Source organism: Pinus tabuliformis, chromosome 7, assembly GCF_031772625.1.
Source record: "Pinus tabuliformis cultivar Carrire ecotype Pingquan chromosome 7, CPIR1, whole genome shotgun sequence".
In the NCBI taxonomy this organism is placed as follows: domain Eukaryota; kingdom Viridiplantae; phylum Streptophyta; class Pinopsida; order Pinales; family Pinaceae; genus Pinus; species Pinus tabuliformis.
In genome coordinates, this window is record NC_142293.1 from 1,784,911,092 (window position 1) to 1,784,918,227 (window position 7,136).

Here is a 7,136-nt window from a genome sequence, read left to right on the forward strand (position 1 = left end):
TATTAAAAGAATCCTTGAGCCTCCATACCTCATCTCTGTATGCTTTCAGCCTTGGATGCTTTGCTTGGAATGCTTTATTGACATGCTGAATGATGAGGTCTGCATCTCCAAACACTTTCAGGCCTTTGATACCCATTTCTTTAGTAGCGCTTAAGCCCAGAATCAAAGCTTTGTATTCTGATATGTTATTTGTGACTTGAAAGGTGAATTTGAAAGATAAAATAATGTATTCCTGAGTGGGGGACACAAGGACTACACTTACCCCTACAGCTTCCTTAGAGCAAGCCCCATCAAAAGAACATGTCCCAAATCTATGGGCCTTCCTCCTCAGTGACCTGGAAAACTGGTTTTCTAAGCTGTGTGGAGGCCAACTGGGATTCTTCAATATGAAGAATACATGCTCCAAAATCAGTGTCAATAACATAGATGGGATGATTAGTGGGATTCTTCTCATCACTGATGATATAAGCCAACTGAGCTTCTCTGTATAATCTCTTGCTCTCACCTCAGAAGATTGGGACAGTAGCATAGGACAGATCATTTTGTAATGATCCACCTAATCTCTTGATCCAACCTTTGGAATGTAACATGCCAAACTTGGGGGATACATCTGCTACCACAATATCCATCATCATGCTTTTCATAGGCAGCTGAGACAAAGTGATGGCTAGGTCCTTGATTAATCCTAGACATTTCACTTTTCTAGAGTCAAAAGAAAATAGGTCGTGATAAGGCTTCAATATGTCAAGACCCAACTCATCCATGACAGCCTTGGGAATTAGATTATGGCTGGCTTATCATCTTACAGATTTACATAGTCAGTGGAGGCTTGGATGACTTTAGACTCAAGGGCCTTGAGGATGGATCTTTTGAAGGACTCATTCTTCACTAGTTCAATCAGAGGAATAGGTGTTCTTAACTTCTAAATTTCTGATTGAAAATTGAAAGGAGAAGGGGACTTATCAAGGCTTCTTACCTCATGAGCTGGAGCTTTGAGGATGATGGGATCAACTGCCGATTGCTTTTTCTTATTAGCTTGTTGTACTGCAGGGACAATAGCTCTTTGAATAGAAGCTTCCTTGGAATTATTCATCTTTGACCTCAGATTATATCTTTGTTGATCTTCAGTTAGTAGAACAGCTTCACCATCCCATTCTTGGCTGATCTGTTCATTGAATAATGACTTTTCATAGGTAGCTAAGGTCAAAAAGGAAGCATTTCCTTTGTCTTCTAGACAATGGATCTCATCATCTTATTCAAATTGATCTTCTTCCATGATTTCATTTTGAAAAGGGGCCTTCACCCTTTGGTCTTCATTGGCATCTTTGCTTCCTTGCAGAATCTGCAACTGCTCATTAGTTCTTCTATATGGATTTGGATTTGGATTTCTAGAAACAAAGGTATTAGGAACTCTCCCTTTCCCAGGGTGCTGCTCAACCTTTAATTTGGAGATTTCGGAGTCTAATGACTCGATCATTTTGGTCATTTTATCTATCTTAGGATCAAAGGATGATGAAGAATCGCCCCTCTGTCTTCTTCTATCAACATTTACCTTGAGCTTTTCCGTAGCCATGATGTTTGATTCCACTTCCAAGGCTGCATCTTGCATGTTAGCCAAAGTAGCACATCGCCCCTCTCTCAATAGTAGGCAGAAGTCAGAATCAAAAGCACTGGCATAGGTGAGTTTAGCAGAGGTAGTAGTGGGTTTTAATTCAGCTGGTATCTTGTTGTACATATGGTTAAATCTCTTATTAAAATCAAACAACAGCTCACCATTTTCCCTTTTTAAGTTCCCAAACTCAGTGTGGTAGTAGAGGATATCCTTCTTATCCCCCCAATGCTTTAGGAATGCATCATATAAAGCTTCAATAGCTACTATAGATCTTGGAGTGAGTTCTCTGAACCATTTTCTAGCCTCTCCATCTAGGCTTTGAACAAAGACTCTCTTCCACACATCATCTTCACTAATGTCTAGGTTATCAGCATAGCTATAGAATGATTCAAGTTGTTCCTCAGTAGTAACACATTCAGTCCCAGTGAACTTAGGCCTATATTTTTTATATTCTCCAGTAGGCATGGCATTCAAAGGAGTGGGTAATATTAGAGGTCCATACCTAGCAGTTATGATTCTTTCCATTTTGGTAGCTGCTTGTGGACCTGCCATAGCTGTGATGGCTAAAAGAGTACTGGCAGTATGAATGATAGAGGGTTGAGGAGTGACTGATAAGACTAAAGGAGTATGATGGATAGGAGGTGAGGTTTCCTTTGGCCTTGCAACAAAAGGAGAACCTAAAGAATAAGGAGCTTTATGAATCTCTGAGAGTCTTTCTTCACTGCTAGTATTAGATGCTATACTCTCAACAAGTATTTGTTCTATTACAAGCTTTTCTTGAGTAGATATAGAATATTGTTTAGGTTTACCTGAACCTGATGCTCCTTTCTACAATACCTTTCTCTCTTTAATGATTTCTTTAGGGTCAGGTATTGGGTTAGCTTGTAGCTTCTGAGGATTTCTCCGAGTATGCCTCACAAACTGAGCCAGAACTATGAAGTGGAGTTGCCATGTGGTTCTGCCTCCAGTAGAGTCGCCAAATAGATGATTACAACCAAAAAAGTGCCCAGACTTTGTCTATCATCAAAGCTGGATTTATGTCATTTCCCAGGGAAGCTAAGCTTCAGTTTCCTCTCCCCGACAACGGTGCCAATTATGTTATCACTCCAGAAAACTCTCCTAGGTTGCAGCTCGGAGATGCCTGGTAACATATAATCTTCAATATTGTTATCAGAAACATTGGAGTGGATGCTGATTTGGATCAAGTAAGATAACCATTTCAGCTCTATTCTCATTCAAGACATGCATGAACACCCTCAACAATACAAGGCTTTAGACCACTAATGCTCAATAGTTTATAGATTCAATGGATAGATGGAGAATACTGACTGTACCAGTAAATTTCATACATAAACACATATGAATGGCCAACTACAGGAAGTAAATGAGACTTGCAAATCTAATTTATCAATGCAGAGATAAGATGACAATTATCTGGCATTAGACACAGCAGAAAACATGAATAACCTATTCAAGTGCAAGCATAGAACAACAGAGAAAATGGACATTGAACATATAATAGCAAAATAATCTTATATTGCTAGAGTGAAGATGAGAAGCTTGAAGGAATATAGGAGGAACAATATCCAGAAGTTGAACCCATATTACATCTAGTTTTCAGCCTTTTATAGGCCTTTTACAATGCTCTTGAGCTCTCAAAGGCTCCGAGTCTTAATTTATCCTCTCTGTCCCTTCACTGTTTGATTCCCTGAACAGGAAAGTATGGCTCGAAGGTTTTCTCCTTTTGACGGAGGAATAACCACGTTCAGGTGGTTTACTGCACTGTCTGGGAGCTCTCTCATGCCAGAGATGCTCCATGCTCACTTGTTGGTTTTGGATAAGCTGCGTTGTTGATGCCTCATGATAGATTATGTTTCGGGTTGTGTTGCACTGTAGATGCCCATGATATTTCTATTTCAGGCTAACTATGCTGTCTGCTCCATGATCTCTATTGTTGTGGCTGTGTTGGGCATGCTGTATTGCGTTGTGCCCTTTCAAATGTTAGCAATGCATGATTTCTGTAAATACAGATCAACGCTGCCATATTGTTTCTGTTTTAAACAGATTACACAACAATATTGTAAATCCCACCCCTCTCTATCCTGTTTGGACTTCAGAAGTCCTCAAAAATGGTTTATATCCATCAGGTCTACCATTGGGGTGATATCACATCTCCACTATTGATCTAGGAGTTCTAGATCCAACGGTGGTGATCCATTTTGAGTGGCTCTTTTGTACTAGAGTTAACCACCTGATGAGGGTGGTTTTCTCTCTCCTCGTCCTAGAAACGTGGTGGCTACTATATGGCATCGAGCGAAGCTTGGCCTAAACCACTTATCACCTTTGGTTTTCCAGAAATCCTGTCGGTTTTGTGATTTTCCCTTTATATAAGAAGTATGTCAAAACATTGGAAATTATGCAAAATGGCCCTGGAGGACCTGAAATGTTTATATATTTCATTCCTGAACCCTTTTAGGTCCCGGCCTCATCGCATTGGTTCCACTCTATGTCTCCCCTTTGTATTTCGTTATATAATGAAAATACGTAAAAATGCATAAAAACCGGCCTTTGGTGGACTTCAAAAATTTATATATTTCACTTCCTAGACCCTTTCGAGTCTGGGATTCATTGCTATCGGCACTGCCCTGTGCTCCTTTGTATTTCATTAGATAACGAAATACATGGAAAATGCATTAAAACTGGCCCTTCTGCAGACCTGAAATATTATCAAATATCGTATATATAATCATCGATTCTGATTATCGCATCGCACATACACCTGTGCATAGTCCCCGCCCCTTGGCGCTGCGATATAGCGATGTGATCTGATCACAATTGCTAATCGCTCATGCCCGGGACCTTTACTTAAATCATTGATACCTCGCCGTTGTGAACCACCGATTTGATCATTGGAGATCGCTGATCAGCGAGTCTTGCGCCCATACTTAAATCATCCTCTCTACAACACCGATTGCGATTATCTGCTTAGATATGGGTCGTTGATCGGCTAGATCAAACGATTGTTGTTCTTTCACTGTTTAAAGCCTGCGATTTTGGTTTTTCATGGTTTTCAAGCATTTTTTGCCTCTCGATAGTGTATTTCTGCCCTTCCGAGGGCTTTCCTCTTGCGCTGATTTTGACCTTTGGATGATTTTGAGCAAATGCTGAAGATTTCAACAGCATTTTTGGATCCCTTGGGATGATTTTAAGCAAATTTGGAAACTTTAAGAGCATATATGGATCTAATTTTGGGCCTTTTTCCAGTGAGGCTAACAGGTCCCTTCTCTTGGAGTGCTTAAAATTTCACCTCCTAGGATAATGTCCTCACTTCCTTGCCTATGCCTCTTTTTGGGTCTGTCACCATCTATCCCATTGGCATTTTATTTATTTTCTTTAAATATTTTTCCGTCTCTATGAATTTCCCTCCACTCATATTGCCTTTTCCTCTGTCAATTTGAGAGACTTTGCAGGATGACTACATTGATCTCTTCTTACCTTTCATGGGCTCTTATCGGCCTCTCATTATCTGATCTAAAAATGGAATGTACTTGAATAAAGGGTGCAAGGTATCCATTTCCAATAATTTTAAATGTGCAAGCAACTCTAAGGTTACCTTTAAAAATGTGATAACTTCTTATTTCTAATACAAAGATAGACTGTAGGGGCATTTACCGGATATGTCACCTCTAAAGAGAGGATGAGATCCAAAGGCTACCTGACCCTCTACAGGCTCTGCCTAAATAAATAACATAAGTAACACTTAGATGTCATTAAAATACTCATGCTTGAAGCTTAATGACTTGTGGAATAAAACAAATAACTTTGAGCAACTGTTTAGGTGTTTATGTGTGGATGCAAGTTATTTAAATTTGTTGTTTAACACATTATATCAGATTTGTTTAACATGAAATCTTTAACAAATAATGACACAAAGATGATGAAGCAGTTCACCCCTCCTGGGCTACATTTGTTGGACCAAGCCTCCCAAACTGGGCTTGTCCTCTTGTATTAAGAATGCTGCAAAGGCTAATACAAGCAAATAAGTGCTCTAAAGGAAGATCTAACTGTAAATGTAGAATCACAAGATAGGAAATAGCTAAGAATTCTCTTCCCCAAGCACTAAACAATGAAATTTTACCTTAAACAGTACTTTCTCCAAGTGGCCCTAGTGGCCCTTTAAACTTATATGGAGAAATTTGAGGTGAATATGACCTCAAATAGTTCTTAAAACTCTTCCAATGGACTCAGAAGGTCGAAGACAGTAGAAGTAGGCTTTTGAATCACCAAAAACGGATGAATACAGCCCCCAAACAACTTAAGCACTGAAATGGCTCTAGTGGCCCAGAAAGCTTCCCTGAAGCTAAACAGTGAGAAGAATGCCTCAAAAGGAAAAATGAGCTATAGAAATAGACTCAAAACACTGATTTTAGTCAGGAATAACCTCTGTTTCACATTCAATGTCTGCAAACTTCCCAATGCAGCTCCCAAACTAATTTGGCCCTAACAGTTCCTGGAACTTCCACGAAGCAAAAATACCTGCTAACAGCCTCAGTTAGGTGTGAAACCTATGCCAATGTCTTCAGAAGGTCGAAGAGACCCAAAATAAAAAAAGAAATCATCTCGAAAGGCCCTTCCTAGCCAAAGTTATGGCTCATTCAATGAACTGCATGTTTGCCCCTAAAAAAACTCAAGTTAACTTTAGTTGAGGGCCAGATAAGCCCACCAAAAATCTGCCAACTTAACCGTGACTTAACTGCAAGCTCACTACCCATTAATTCTGCATGTGATCGGTTCTAGGGTTAGTATCAGATTTTGTGCCTGGCTGTTAGGAATAATGGTTAGTCAAACCCGTGGTTTGTGCCTTAACATGTGACCACAACTGTTATCTATTTAATAATGACCACCGATTTCGTGTTTTAGGCCACGGTTTTTGGGGGAAAGGTCACATGGAAGGGTGGGGCTAGCCCCCTTCCGGGCCCTGCCCAAACCTTTTTTAATACTCAAATAAACTTTGTCCACCACTTCTAACAAGCCCCACGGTGGTTCAATGGTAAGTTTGTGCCTTAATACGAAGGAGGTCGCGGGTTCAAACCATGATCCGCCAAAACTTTTGCCATATGCCCAACTCGTCCCCCCCTCTTGGTCCATGTGGTGGCCTCCGTGCTTGCCACGTGGCATCCTCCCATTAGTCCTCAAAACAAAATATTCTCAGGAATATTTTATTTTTAATTTTTAGAAAAAAAATTCAAAAATTAAGGGTTATTGGGCGATTTTATTTTTGGCATAACTTCTGCATACGGAGACCATTTTTTGAACTGTTCATGGCACTGGAATCAGGAGGATGAGATATATCTGGTCATTCAGGTTTGAAACAGTTCTGAGCAATTTCATTTTTGAGCATTTTTCGACACTTGGTCTTGAGCTCCTAATCACACCTCCCAGATGAGATACTTTTGCACCCCAAAAGTTTACTGAAATCTCTGAACTAAATTATACAGCAAATGAGAGAATAAAAACATCCTCT